Source organism: Nomascus leucogenys, chromosome 23 (genome assembly GCF_006542625.1).
Source record: "Nomascus leucogenys isolate Asia chromosome 23, Asia_NLE_v1, whole genome shotgun sequence".
NCBI classification, from domain to species: Eukaryota; Metazoa; Chordata; class Mammalia; order Primates; family Hylobatidae; genus Nomascus; species Nomascus leucogenys.
This window is the reverse complement of record NC_044403.1, coordinates 24554141-24569508: the sequence shown is the minus strand read 5'-3', so window position 1 is coordinate 24569508 and position 15368 is coordinate 24554141. Positions and strand designations below refer to the sequence as shown.

At 46.0% G+C, this 15368-nt stretch overlaps 2 pseudogenes across 1 annotated transcript; one reads left to right on the top strand and one right to left on the bottom strand.

Annotated features, from left to right (window-relative positions):
- Positions 1-2529: 2529 nt before the first annotated feature.
- On the bottom strand, positions 2530-3100 carry LOC100581594 (annotated as a pseudogene). Its single transcript, XR_121767.4, has one exon. The product of XR_121767.4 is annotated as a 60S ribosomal protein L17 pseudogene (transcript).
- Positions 3101-13624: 10524 nt separating this feature from the next.
- LOC100581928 lies at positions 13625-14615 on the top strand (annotated as a pseudogene).
- Positions 14616-15368: the final 753 nt, after the last annotated feature.

The following is a 15368-nucleotide window of genomic DNA, read 5'->3' as shown; positions in this document are numbered from 1 at the left end:
AAGATGGACTTAGATGCCAAAAGACATATGTCCTTAGAAAACTGAAGCTAGGGAACACTTGTTTGTCCATCAAAATCCAGCCTAGATGTTGCCTCCTGCCAGAAACCTTTCCTGATCCCCTCTGCCTCTGAAGAGTTAATCATTCCCTCTATTAAACTAACTCTTTGTTTATTTGTATAATTATATAATTCACTTTATTAAACTCTTTTACATATCTTTAATCACTATTAGGCTGAGTGTTCCTTTTTCTTATTTTTTATAGAAATGGGGTCTCACTATGTTGCCTGGGCTGGTATCAAACTCCTGGGCTCAAGTCATCCCCCTGCCTCGGCCTCTCAAAGTACTGGAATTATAAGCGTGAGCCACTGCCCCTAGCCTAGGCTGAGTGATTCTTGATGGCAGAGGCTGTCTTACTCCTCTTTAGCTGACATAATGGTTAGCACATTAAAACTCAGAATTTGCAGCCTGGGCAATGTGGCAAGACCTTGTCTCTACAACAACAACAACAAAATTGTTTTTTTTTCTTTTTTTCTTTTTTTTTTTTGAGACAGAGTTCCACTCTGTCACCCAGGCCAGAGTGCGATGGCACAATCTCAGCTCACTGCAACCTCTGCCTCCAAAGTTCAAGCGATTCTCCTGCCTCAGCCTCCCAAGTAGCTGAGATTACAGGCACCCACCACCACATCCAGCTAATTTTTTTGTATTTTTTAGTAGAGACAGGGTTTTACCATGTTGGCCAGGCTGGTCTCAAACTCCTGACCTCAGGTGATCCACCGGCCTCTGCCTCCTAAAGTGTTGGGATTACAGGTGTGAGCCACCACACCTGGCCAAAAAATTGTTTTTCATTAGTCAGGCATGGTGGCATATGCCTGTGGTCCCAGCTACTTAGGAGGCTAAGGCAGGAGGATCACTTGAACCCAGGAGGTCTAGGCTGCAGTGAGCTATGACTGTGTCACTACACTCCAGCCTGGGCAACACAGTGAGACCCTATCTCCAAAAAAAATTATCTAAATTTGGTCAACTGGATTGAATTGAGATGAAGACTTGAAATAGTAACTTTCTATTTCTGAAATATTAACATTCAAAAACTTAGTCAAATGCGAGGGGGTAGAGGATAACGTTTTAGGCAAGTAAGCAGTTTGAGAGTATACATGGAGTTCAGCAAGCGGAACAAGCAATCAATGTATTGAAGCCATATGGGGGCAATAGAGCAAAAAGGAATAGGCTCCCCCAAAGCAGAAAAATTGGGCAACAGCTAGTCTTAAAATAAAGGAATTTTAGCAGTAAGACTTTAAAAGTTATTTCATGTAAAACATATATAATTTATATCTACAATAATTAGTGCTTCTGTCTCATTATTTTGCTTTGTGTAAATTTTCTGATGGCACTGGTAGTCGGTCTTACACTGTTACAGTCATACTTTCTTGACCATACGGATGTAAAATGTTTGATCCAGGTTTAAGATTCTGCTCAAGCTCCTGAACCCACAACAAAAAAGATATAAATAACCGATAAAACTGGCTATAGACAGGCCGGGCGCGGCGGCTCACGCTTGTAATCCCAGCACTTTGGGAGGCCGAGGTGGGTGGATCACGAGGTCAGGAGATCGAGACCACGGTGAAACCCCGTCTCTACTAAAAAAAAAATACAAAAAAAAAAAAAAAAAAAATTAGCCGGGCATGGTGGCGGGCGCCTGTAGTCCCAGCTACTCGGAGAGGCTGAGGCAGGAGAATGGCGTGAACCCGGGAGGCGGAGCTTGCAGTGAGCCGAGATCGCGCCACTGCACTCCAGCCTGGGCGACAGAGCGAGACTCCGTCTCAAAAAAAAAAAAAAAAATAAAAATAAAAATAGAAAAAAATTAGCCGGGCGTGGTGGCGGGCACCTGTAGTCCCAGCTACTCGGAGAGGCTGAGGCAGGAGAATGGCGTGAACCCGGGAGGTGGAGCTTGCAGTGAGCCAAGATTGCGCCACTGCACTCCAGCCTGGGTGACAGAGCAAGACTCCGTCTCAAAAAAAAAAAAAAAAAAAAAAAAAAAAACTGGCTATAGACAAACAAAACAGGACAAGTTCTAAAAATTCATTCATTCATCCATCTTCTCATTCTATCTGCCAAAAAAAAAAGAGAGAGAGAAACTCTGAAATTTGCAAATATGTTTTAAAACAGGAAAGTTCAATGTATATAGTTATTAATAACTCATATAATTAGTAATTTAAGCACATCTATATAATAAATATATAGTTTTATAAATTATATGTATTAATACTAGGCAGCCTGTAAGAGAGTCCCAACGATCCCCATCTCCTGTTTTGTTTTTGAGATGGAGTCTCTTTCTGTTGCCCAGGTTGGAGTGCAGTGGTGCGATCTTGGCTCACTCTCAATCTCCCTCCACCTCCCAGGTTCAAGCAATTCTCCTGCCTCAGCCTCCCAAGTAGCTGGGATTACAGGTGCCAGCCACCCCACCATGCTAGTTTTTGTATTTTTATTTATTTATTTATTTTCCTTTTAATTACATTTATTTTAATGCTGAATTTACTCCCATGCCATAAGTTTTTGTTTCTTCAGTTTCTTCTGGGATATCTTTTTCTTCTGGGCAACCTCCTCTGCTGGTTTAGGAACAATCTGTTCCTTTTCTGTAAGGATCATCTCAGTGTGGCAGGGAGAGCTCATGTATGGGTTAATCTGACCATGAGCTCTGTAGGTCCGGCGGTGCATCTTAGGTGCTTTGTTCACTTGGATATGCTCAATGACCAGAGAATCTACATCTAAACCCTTAAGTTCAGCATTACTCTCTGCGTTTTTAAGCATGTGCAGCAAAAATTCAGCACTCTTTTTGGGTCACCGACCTTGTGTCCAGCCCCACTGCTTGGCCTGTGCACACCTGCCAACTCCACCATTGTAACGTCGGAATGGTACGCACTGTTTCTGTAAAGTGACATCTTTCAGATACTTTGTGGCTTTTAGTATATGCATACCCTTGATGGCCTGAGCAGTTTCACGAGTGTTCTTAAAGTGAACACGAAGATTGGAACCTCTTGATTTGCATGATTTCGTGGGGTTCTCCGGGTCAAGTGAATAGCGAACCATTTTCACAGATTACCTCAGAGGCCAACTGGCCCTGGCTCCCAAAGTCAGGCCCTCTGCCACGTCCTCCCGCATAAGAAACCACCACATCCAGCGAGGATTTAGTAGCCCTAGGAGTTCTCCTCCCGGGGGCCTGGAGGCCGGCGACCCCGAAGCCAGGATGGCGGCGATGGCAGGAGGATTGAGCCCTTGGAGCAATGCGGAGCTAGTTTTTGTATTTTTAGTAGAGACGGTGTTTCACCATGTTGGCCAGGCTGGTCTTGAACTCCTGAGCTCAAATGATCTGCCCGCGTCAGTCTCCCAAAGTGCTGGGATTACCGGTGTGAGCCACTGTGCCTGGCCTCCCACCTCCTGTTCTTCATCCCCTGTGTGATCCTCCCCCTTTGAGTGTGGGCTGATCTTAGGTACTACAAGCAAATAGAACATAGCAGAGGTGATGAGGTGTGACTTCCCAGATTATGTAACAGGAAGACTCTGGCTTCTATTTTTGGTGCTCCCTGTTGCTCTCCTGCTTTCTTCTTTGCTCTGAACAAAGCCAGCTGCCATGCTGTAAGCTGCTTTATTGAGATGCCCATGTGACAAGGCACTGATGTGTGTAGCCACAAGCCAGCAACCCAAGGCCTGCCAAAAGCCACGTGCATGAACTTGGAAGTGGATCTTCTCTCAGTTGGGCCCTGAGATGATGACAGCACCAGCTAACACCTCGATGACAGCCTTGTGAGATACCCTGAGCCAGAGGTACCCAGCTAAGTCGTGTTTGGATTACTAATCAACAGAAACGTTGGGAAAATAAATGTTTTTTGTTTTAAGCTGTTAAATTTTGGGCTAGATAGATAAATAATATGTTGTATTACAACAATATAGGATTATTTTATCTATTATATAAATTTAATATATATATTTGTAACTATATATAGTATATGCCTTAGTCCATTTGTGTTGCTGTAAAGGAATACCCAAGGCTGGGTAAGTTATAAAGAAAAGAGGTTTATTTGGCTCATGATTCTGCAGGCTGTGCAAGAAGCGTGGTGCCAGCATCTGTTTCTGGTGAGGGACACAGGTTTCATCCACTCATGGATGAAGAGGAAGGGGAGCTGGTGTGTGCACATATCACATGGCAAGAGAGGAAGGAAGCAAGAGAGAGGGGAGGGAGGACCCAGGCTCTTTTTAACAACCAGCTCTCACAAGAACTAATAGAGTGAGAACTCACTAATTACTATGGGGAGAACACCAAGCCATTTATGAGGGATCTGACCCCATGATGCAAGCACCTCCCACTAGGCCTACCTCCAACATTGGGGGTCAAGTTTCAACATGAGATTTGGAGGGGCCAAACCATATCCAAACCATAGCAGTATATAATAATTATACGATATAGTATCAATACAGTTATATTAAGATGAAATACTATAAATTACCTCATATATTAAATATTAATGTAAATTAGTAATAATAGTAATATTTATGGAGCATTTATCATGTGTTAGGCTGTAGTAGCTAAAAAGTAAGTACAGTATGATTATGCTACATAAATTATATACCTCCTTTGGAAAGTAATACATTCACAGGAAAGCAGAGAGAAAAGAAAGGAAGGAAATGAAAAGAAAAACTAAAGAAGAGATAAGGGAGAAGGGACAGGAGAGAAGGAAGAGACATGGAGAGTAAGAAGGAATCAAGAACCCCATGATTCAGTTACCTCCCCTGGGTCCCTCTCACAACATGTGGGAATTCACCGAAGTTGAGATTTCGGTGAGGACACAGCCAAACCATCTCATTCTGTCCCTGATCTCTCCGAATCTCATGTCCTCACATTTCAGAACCAATCATGCCTTCCCAAGAGTCCCCCAAAGTCTTAACTCAAATCAGCATTAACCCCAAAGTCCACAGTCCAAAGTCTCATCCAAGACAAGGCAAGTCCCTTCCACCTATGAGCCTGTAAAATCAAAAGCAAACTAGTTACTTCCTAGATACAATGGGGGTACAGGTATTGGGTAAATACAGCTGTTTCAAGTGGGAGAAATTGGCCAAGACAAAGGGGTTACAGGGCCCATGCAAGTCCAAAATCCAGTGGAGCAGTCAAATTTTAAAGCTCCAAAATGATCTCTTTGACTCCAGGTCTCACATCCAGGCCACACTGATACAAGAGCTGGGTTCCCATGGTCTTGGGCAGCTCTGCCCCTGTGGCTTTGCAGAGTACAGTCTCCCTTCCAGCTGATTTCACAGGCTGGCGTTGAGTGTCTGCAGCTTTTCCAGGCACGAGGTGCAAGCTGCTGGCGGATCTACCATTCTGGGGTCTGGAGGGCCGAGGCCCTCTTCTCACAGCTCCACTAGGCAGTGCCTCAGTAAGGACTTTGTGTGGGGGCTCCAACCCCACATTTCCCTTCTGCACTGCCCTAGCAGAGGTTCCGCATGAGGACCCCACCCCTGTAGCAAACTTTTGCTTGGGCATCCAGGTGTTTCCATACATCTTCTGAAATCTAGACAGAGGTTCCCAAACCTCAATTCTCGACTTCTGTCCAACCGCAGGCCCAATATCACATGGAAGCTGCCAAGGCTTGGGGCTTCCACCCTCTGAAGCCACAGCCCAAGCTGTATGTTGGCCCCTTTCAGCCACGGCTGGAGTGGCTGAGACACAGGTCACCAAGTCCCTAGGCTGCACACAGCACAGAGACCCTGGACCCAGCTCATGAAACCACTATTTCCTCCTGGGTCTCCGGGTCTGTGATGGGAGGGGCTGCCATGAAGGTCTCTGACATGGCCTGCAGACATTTTCCCCATGGTCTTGGGGCTTATAGGCTCCTTGCTACTTATACAAGTTTCTGCAGCTGGCTTGAATTTCTCCCCCAGAAAACAGTTTTTTCTTTTCTTTCTTCTTCTTTTCTTTTTTTATATGGAATTTCAGTCCTGTTGCTCAGGCTGGAGTGCAATGACACAATCTCAGCTCACCGCAAATTCTGCCTCCCAAGTTCAAGCAATTCTCCTGCTTCAGCCTCCCAAGCAGCTGGGATTACAGGTATGTGCCACCACCCCAGATAATTTTGTATTTTTTAGTAGAGACAGGGTTTCTCCATGTTGGTCAGGCTGTTCTTGAACTCCCAACCTCAGGTGATCTGCCCACCTCGGCCTTCCAGCATGCTGGGATTACAGGCATGAGCCACCGCACCCAGCTGGGTTTTTCTTTTCTATTGCATAGTCAGGCTGCAAATTTTCCAAATTTTTATGCTCTGCTTTCCTTAAAAAACTGAATTCTGGCTGGGCATGGTGGCTCACACCTGTAATCCCAGCACTTTGGGAGGCCCAATGGGTGGTTCACGAGGTCAGGAGTTCAAGACCACCCTGGCCAAGATGGTGAAACTCCATCTCTACTAAAAAAATACAAAAATTAGCCAGGTGTGGTGGTGGGCGCCTGTAATCCCAGCTACTCAGGAGGCTGAGACGGAGAATTGCTTGAACCCGGGAGGCAGAGGTTGCGGTGAGCTGAGATTGCGCCATTGCACTCCAGCCTGGGTGACAGAGTGAGACTCCAACTCAAAACAAAACAAAGCAAAACAAAGCCTGAATGCCTTTAATAGCACCCAAGTCACCTCTTGAATGCTTTGCTGTTTAGAAATTTCTTCCACTAAATACCCTAAATTATCTCTCTCAAGTTTAAATTTCCACAAATCTCTAGGGCAGGGGCAAAATGCCACCAGTCTCTTTGCTAAAACATAACAAGAGTTACCTTTGCTCCAGTTCCCAACAAGTTCCTCATCTCCATCTGAGGCCACCCAGCCTGGATTTTATTGTCCATATTGCTGTCAGCATTTTGGGCAAAGTCATTCAACAAGTCTCTAGGAAGTTCCAAACTTTCCCACATTTTTCTGTCTTCTTCCGAACCCTTCAAACTGTTCTAATCTCTGCCTGTTACCCAGTTCCAAAGTTGCTTCCACATTTTCGGGGGTCCTTTCAGCAATACCCCACTTTGCTGGTACCAATTTACTGTATTAGTCCATTTTCATGCTGCTGATAAAGACCTATCCAAGATTGGGAAGAAAAAGAGGTTTAATTGAACTTACAGTTTCACATGGCTGGGGAAGCCTTAGAATCGGGAGGAGAAAGGCACTTCTTACGTGGCAGCAGCAAGAGAGAATGAGGAAGAAGCAAAAGTGGAAACGCCAGATAAACCCATCAGATCTCATGAGACTTAATCACTACCATGAGAATAGCATGGGAGAGATGACCCCCATGATACAATTTCCTTCCCCTGAGTCCCTCCCATGACACATGAGAATTCTGGAGGATGCAATTGAAGCCGAGATTTGGGTGAGGACACAGCCAAACCATATCAGTTCTCATGAGATCTGGTTGTTTGGAAGTGTGTGCTACCTCCCTGCCTCCCCATGCTCCTGCTTTCACCATGTGAATGGCCTGCCCCTGCTTTGCCTCCCGTCATGAGTAAAAGCTTCCTGAGGTCTCACCAGAAGCAGATGCCGCTATGCTTCCCGTATAGCCTGTGGAATCATAAGCCAATTAAACCTCTTTTGTCTATAAATTACCCAGTCTTGGAGTCAAGTGGTGCCATCTTGACTCACTGCAACCTCCACCTCCCAGGTTCAAGAGATTTTCGTGCCTCAGCCTCCTGAGTAGCTGAGATTACAGGTGCCTGCCACCATGCCCAGCTAATTTTTGTATTTTTAGTAGAGACAGGGTTTCACCACGTTAGCCAGGCTAGTCTCGAACTCCTTGAGGTGATCCACCTGCCTTGGCCTCCCAAAGTGCAGGGGTTACAGGCCTGAGCCACCATGCCTGGCCTCTGACCAGGTATTTCTTTAGAGTAATGCAAGAACAGCCTAATACAGCGACAGAGCGATGCTGAGAGCAGTGACAGGTAGAGGTACAGTGCTGGTCTTTCAAATACTCCTTACTGACAAGTTTTCGTGAATCACTGATACCTTTCCATCTGAAGAGCATTCTCCTCAACTCCCTGAATGGTGCTATTTAACAAACTACACCAAAACTTAGTGACTAAAAACGACAATAATGATTATTTTTCTTGATTTTGTGTGTTGATCAGGCAGGAATTCTGCTTTACACACTGTTAGCTGGGCTGCAGGAATGGCTGAATGGCTAGTTGGTGCTAGCTGCCAGTGGGAATCCCAAATAGGGTTGTTGGCAGAAGCCTCAGGTATCTTCCACGTAGTATCTCCACCAACTCAACTCACTTGAGCTTCTTTTTTTTTTTTTTGAGATGGAGTCTTGCTCTTTCGCTCAGGCTGGAGTGCAGTGGTACAATCTTGGCTCACTGCAACCTCTGCCTCCCAGGTTCAAGAAATTTTTCTGCCAGGCGTGGTGGCTCACGCTTGTAATCCCAGCACTTTGGGAGGCCGAGGCGGGCGGATCATGAGGTCAGGAGATCGAGACCACGGTGAAACCCCGTCTCTACTAAAAATACAAAAAATTAGCCGGGCGTGGTGGCGGGCGCCTGTAGTCCCAGCTACTCGGAGAGGCTGAGGCAGGAGAATGGCGTGAACCCGGGAGGCGGAGCTTGCAGTGAGCCGAGATCACGCCACTGCACTCCAGCCTGGGCGACAGAGCAAGACTCTGTCTCAAAAAAAAAAAAAAAAAAAAGACATTTTTCTACCTTAGCCTCCCCAGTAGCTGGGACTACAGGTGTGTGCCACCACGCCTGGCTAATGTTTGTAGTTTTTAGTAGAGATGGGGTTTCACCATGTTGCCCAGGCTAGTCTCAAATTCCTGACCTCAGGTGATCCGCCTGCTTTGGCCTCCCAAAGTGCTGGGATTACAGGAGTGAGCCACCGCATCCGGCCTCACTTGGCCTTCTGACAGCACAATCATGGGTTGAGAGAGTATGTGAAGAAACATCACATCTCCTAAGGCTCAGTCTCAGAAGTCCCCACCATGTTCTGTTGGTTCAAATAAGCCACAGAGTCAGTTCCAATTTAAGGGAAAGAGAAATAAACTCCACCTTTTACCGGGAAGAGCGGCAAAAAACAAACATGCAGTCATCTTCAGTCCTCCACAGCATCTCTGAAGTTAAGCCTCATCGTTTCAACAGACTAGGGTTAAGTGTCAAATAGTCAACATTTACATTTTGCCCTTTCCCTGAAGCCTAACTCACCTCTTCTCACAATTCTTTTTTTTTTCCTTTTTTAGGGGACCAAGGGGCCAGCATCTCGCCCTGTTGCCTAGGCTGGAGTGCAGTGGCGCTATCTCAGCTCACTGCAACCTCTGTCTCTCAGATTCAAGCGATTCTTCTGCCTGAGCCTCCCAAGTAGCTGGGATTAGAGGCATGTGACACCATGCCCAACTAATTTTTGTGTTTTTAGTAGAGATGGGGTTTCACCATGTTGGCCAGGCTGGCCTTGAACTCCTGACCTCAAGTGATCTGCCCACCTCAGCCTTTCAAAGTACTAGAATTACAGTCATGAGCCATTGCGTCCAGCCTCTTGTCACAATTCTTTTTTTTTTTTGAGACGGAGTCTCGCTCTGTCGCCCAGGCTGGAGTGCAGTGGCACGATCTCGGCTCACTGCAAGCTCCGCCTCCCGGGTTCAAGCAATCCTCCTGCCTCAGCCTCCCAAGTAGCTGGGATTACAGGTGCCTGCCACCACACTCAGCTAATTTTTGTATTTTAGTAGAGACAGAGTTTCACCATGTTGGCCAGGCTGGTCTTGAACTCCCAACCTCAGTGATCCACCCACCTCAGCCTCAAAATGCTGGGATTACAGGCGTGAGCCACTGTACCTGGCCCTTTTCTCACAATTCTAAGAAAAGCTGTCACGCAAGAACCTCTTTGTTGCTGAATAATACAGACATATTTCAGTCTTATTTTCTTATTTTCTGAAACATTAGTCATTGCTGACCAGTCCCTACTTTTGAAATGTCCTCTCCTCTTGACATGTATGATATCACAGTCCTTGTTTTCCTCTTAACACCTCTCTACTGTTCTTTTACATTTCCTTTTTCTTCTTCTGTTTACTCTTAAGTGCTGGTTTTCAAGGTTCTGGCCCAGCCACCTCTCTTTTTACTGTGCTTTCTCCTCTCCTTAATCCACTCCCAAGTTTTCATTTACCATCTATTGGTTTATTCTCCCAGATCTATACTTCAGTCTAACCTCTATCTATCACCTAAAATAATCAAAAGGGTCAGGATCTAATTTCAAAACAGTTTATTCAGGTGCAAAGAGTGGAAACATCAACTCCAAAAGAAGGAAGTCAGCTTTGTGAAGTCAGGAAGTTAAAGGTTCATTTCTATAGACAGAGGAGACTTTAGCAGGATTACAACTTTTTGTAGACAAGGTTGGCACATAGTTATAGCAAACTGATTGGTTATAAAAGTGTTTCTTTTTGGTAGAGTACATATAGTTGTTTTCTTGTTTTTCTTTTTTTTTTTTTTAACGGAAGTGTAATAGTCATGGGTTTTCTGTCATCTGGTCTAAGCAAGGCAGAACAACAAAGGAAAAGTTAATCTGTAACAAAGGTCATTAATTAAGAAGGCAGGAGGTTTTTGTCCCTGACGTCGTTAAATTTTCTCTAGTCATTGTACAGGACAAGAAAAATGAGAAAACAAGTTAATCTATAGTCTGAGAAACATGTTATACCCAAATGGGACTCAGATCAGTCTCATCTCTGTCAAGGTTTAAATGTTTTGGGGGGTTCCAACAGCTTTTCTTTTTGAGACAGGGTCTCACTTTGTCACCCAGGCTGGAGTGCAGTAGCATGATCTCGGCTCATTGCAGCCTTGACCTCCTGGGCTCAAGCGATCCTCCTACCTCAGCTCTCCCAGTAGCTAGGACTACAAGTGTATACCACCACACCACACTCAGCTAATTTTTTGTATTTTTTTGTAGAGACAGGTTTTCACCATGTTGCCTGGGCTGGTCTCGAACTCCTGAGCTTGAGTGATCCCCCAGCCTTGGCCTCCCAAAGTACTAGGATTACAGGAGTGAACCGCTGTGCTAGGCCCCCAACAGCTTTTTTTTTTTTGAGACAGAGTCTTGCTCTGTTGCCCAGGCTGGAGTGCAGTGGCATAATCTCGGCTCACTCGGCCGGGTGCGGTGGCTCATGCCTGTAATCCCAGCACTTTGGGAGGCCGAGGCGGGTGGATCACGAGGTCAGGAGATCGAGACCATCCTGGTTAACACGGTGAAACCCCGTCTCTACTAAAAATACAAAAAAATTAGCCGGGCGCGGTGGCGGGCGCCTGTAGTCCCAGCTACTCTGGAGGCTGAGGCAGGAGAATGGCGTGAACCGGGGAGGCGGAGCTTGCAGTGAGCCGAGATCGTGCCACTGCACTCCAGCCTGGGCGAAAGAGCGAGACTCCGTCTCAAAAAAAAAAAAAAAAAAATCTCAGCTCACTGCAACCTCTGCCTCCCGGATTCAAGTGATTCTCCTGCCTCAGCCTCCTGAGTAGCCAGGACTACGGGTGTGCACCACCACACCTGACTAATTTTTGTATTTTTAGTAGAGACGGGGTTTCACCATGTTTGCCAGGCTGGACTTGAACTCCTAGCCTCAAGTGGTCCACCTGCCTCGGCTTCCCAAAATGCTGGGATTACAGGTGTGAGCCACCACATGCAGCCCAACAGCTTTTAAATTATATTTATTTTTACGTACCTATGTCCTCAGCTCTAAGTCTGAATATGCAATAGCGCATCATTGTTTGAACATCCCATAGGCACCTTGAGTCAGACAGGCTTTAATTACAGAAAGCTGACTCAGGAAGGGGAAAAGCTAAAGAAACACTCTAGTCTGAGCCCCCAGGAGTGACTACCAAGGGACTCTATTGCTTCTCCACCATCTAGGGGCCACCTTCCAAAATTGGAATGTCACCACTCAGGCATGAGAGCCACCCTGGCCGTGCTATAGTCCACACCAAGAAATCATATGCTCACTCCTTGCTGCTCTTCTCGCTGAGCTTGGTTTTTAATTCGTCTCATTCTAGGGTATACACGGTCACTGGAATCTAAATCACATTCAAACTCTAGCTGTAGGAGAGTCTTGAATATGTAGTTTTTTGTTTTCCACCACCTGTAGTCCAGGAAAAGCTCAAGGAAAAAGTGTGGATAAATGTTGAGCAAGCTAAATCCCTTATAGCTCGACATGTCTGTGACAGAATTGTCACTTTCCTGCACAGTGCACCCCCACCCTCAGCTAAACTGGCGCCATGATCTACTAAGTTACACAGTTGAAATATGTGTGAATCATCCTCATTTTCCTCAATGTCTCTCTTTGCCTAACTTGAGTCCCAGCACACACACCACACCCTTTATCACACACACCACACCCTTTATCACTAAAATCCCATTAAGCCTACCTCCCTAATATCGTTCAAATCCATTCATCCTCTATTCTTCCCACACAGCTTCAGCTCTGTTCAGTCATTACTCTAACAGAGTCCTAAGTGACCTCCCAGTTTCCACCCACGCTTCCCCATCTTTATAATACAAAGCAGCCAGAGTAATCTCTTTAGCACTAATCTGATTAAGTCATTCCCTGGTTTAAAAACTGTAAAGACCCTTCATTATCCTTAGGATGTGGACGAAACTCCTTAGCAAGACATACACAGCTATTCATAATATTTTTATGTTGTGTCATCAGTGCTCCAACCCACCCACCCCAGAAACTTTGCCCTTTTTTTTTTTTTTTTCTTTTTTTGAGACAGGGTCTCACTCTGTTACCCAAGCTGGAGTGCAGTGGCACAATCTCGGCTCACTGGAGCCTCCACCTCCTGGGCTCAGGTGATCCTCCCACCTCAGCTTCCCAAGTAACTGGGATTACAGGCATGCGCCGCCATGCTTGGCTAATTTATTTTTATTATTTGTTTATTTTTGTAGAGACTGGGTCTTGCCATGTTTCCCAGGCTGGTCTCAAACTCTTGGACTCAACAATCAACTCACCTTAGCCTCCCAAAGTGCTGGGATTACAGGCGTAAACCACCATGTTCACACAGCCAGCCTTGCCCCTTGTTTTTTAGCCATACTGAATTACTTGCAGTTCTTCAAAAGCTCAGAAGTCTTTCTTATTTTTCTTTTTTTTAATTAAATATATTTTTTAAAATTTAAAAATTGAGACAGGGTCCTGCTATGTTACCCAGGCTGGTCTCAAACTCTTGGACTCAAGTGATCCTTGCACCTCGGCCTCCCAAAGTGCTAGGATTACAGGCATGAGCCACCACGCCTGGCCGGTCTTTCTTTTTTTTTTTCTTTTTTTTTTTTGAGACGGATTTTCGCTCTCGTTGCCCAGGCTGGAGTGCAATGGTGAGATCTTGGCTCACTGCATCCTCTGCCTCCCGGGTTCAAGCGGTTCTCCTGCCTCAGCCTACCGAGTAGCTGGGATTACAGGCATGCACCACCACGCTCTGCTAATTTTGTTTTTAATAGAGACGGGGTTTCTCCATGTTGGTCAGGCTGGTCTCGAACTCCCGACCTCAGGAGATCCACCTGTCTCGGCCTCCCAAAGTGCTGGGATTACAGGCATGAGCCACTGCGCCCAGCGGTCTTTCTTATGTCTAAGACATTGGCAAATAATTTCAGTCTTTGAAAGAATGCTCTGCAGACGAGATCCTGCCAGAGGCCCTAACTTCTGGAATGCGGGGCTGTGTTCAGGAGAGACTGTTCAAGTTCTGTCTTGCATTTCCCTCATTGTGGTCACTGAGAAATGGCATGGATTCCAGCTGGTGCAGGGGATGCAAAGGAAAATTAAGCTCATTTTTCAGGATGATCTGACATCAGATTTTTACCTATTTAGCAGATCCTGCATTCCTTATGTCACTGAAGCTGATTCAGTAGCCAGAAAATAGCTACATAAAGAGGCTTGGTCAGGTTAGGAATTCCAGTAATCTTCAAGGGGTTGTATTAGTTGAAAAAACTCATATGAGTGAACAGTACTTTCCAGCCATACAGAAGTTCACTGTGCTTCACCTTGGGATGGCCAGCCAGATGGAAGCATCCTGCCTCACCATCCGGTGAATTGAAGAGCAAACCAAAGAGCTCTGGAAAAATCCTTTCTCAAGAAGAAAGGGGCTCTGTTTTCTGAGCCATTTATTCTTTGTTTCTGTTTTTGTTTTGAGACGGAGTCTCACTTTGTCATCCAGGCTGGAGTGCAGTGGTGGCATGATCTTGGCTCACTGCAACCTCCACCTCTCGGTTCAAGTGATTCTCCTGCCTCAGCCTCCTGAGTAGCTGGGATTACAGGCACCCGCCACTACCACCACGCCTGACTAATTTTTGTATTTTTAATAGAGATGGGGTTTCACCATTTTGGCCAGGCTGGTCTTGAACTCCTGATCTCAAGTAATCCACCCGTGTGGGCCTCCCAAAGTGCTGGGATTACAGGCATGAGCCACTGCGCCCAGCCCATTCCTTCTTTGAAATGTGCAGCAGATTCCAGGAGTTGGAAAAGTTAAAGCCTTCCTTTTGCTTCAGAAGTTTCCAAGTACCCAGGAACTGAGTAATGATTGCATCCGAGAACTCGAGCAGCTTTTTGGACAAGAGCTAGCACAGCAAATCCTTGCCTTCTTCACACAGTCCAAGTGACGCACGGCCTCATATCTACTATGTATTCTCCCTTAGACCACGAACAGTAAGGTCTTGTATTCATATTTAAAAACCAAGAAAAATACTTCTTCTCACAGCAACTAGTGAAAGATGAGGTGAGGCCTGAGTGGAGCCTGCGAGTCATCCTGCTGTCAGAGCCATGTGAACCAGAGCAACTGCGTCTTGAATAGGAGCTGGGTAAGTGAGGTTGAAACCTACTGGGCTGCATTCCCAGATGGTTAAGGCATTGTAAGTCACAGGATGAGACAGGAGGTCAGCACAAAATACAGGTCATAAAGACCTTGCTGATAAAACAGATTGCAGTAAAGGAGCCAGCCAAAACCTACCAAAACCAAAATGGACATGAGAGTGACCTCTGGTAGTCCTCACTGCTACACTCCCACCAACGCCATGACAGTTTACAAATGCCATAGCAACATCAGGAAGTTACCCTATATGTCAAAAAAGGGAAGGCATAAATAAGCCACGCCTTATTTTTTTTTTGAGACAGTCTCACTCTGATACCCACGCTGGAGTGCAGTGGCGCGATCTCGGCTCACTGCAAGCTCCGCCTCCCGGGTTCACGCCGTTCTCCTGCCTCAGCCTCCCGAGTAGCTGGGACTACAGGCGCCCGCCACCACGCCCGGCTAATTTTTTGTGTGTGTTTTTAGTAGAGACGGGGTTTCACCATGTTAGCCAGGATGGTCTCCATCTCCTGACCTCGTGATCCGCCCACCTCGGCCTCCCAAAGTG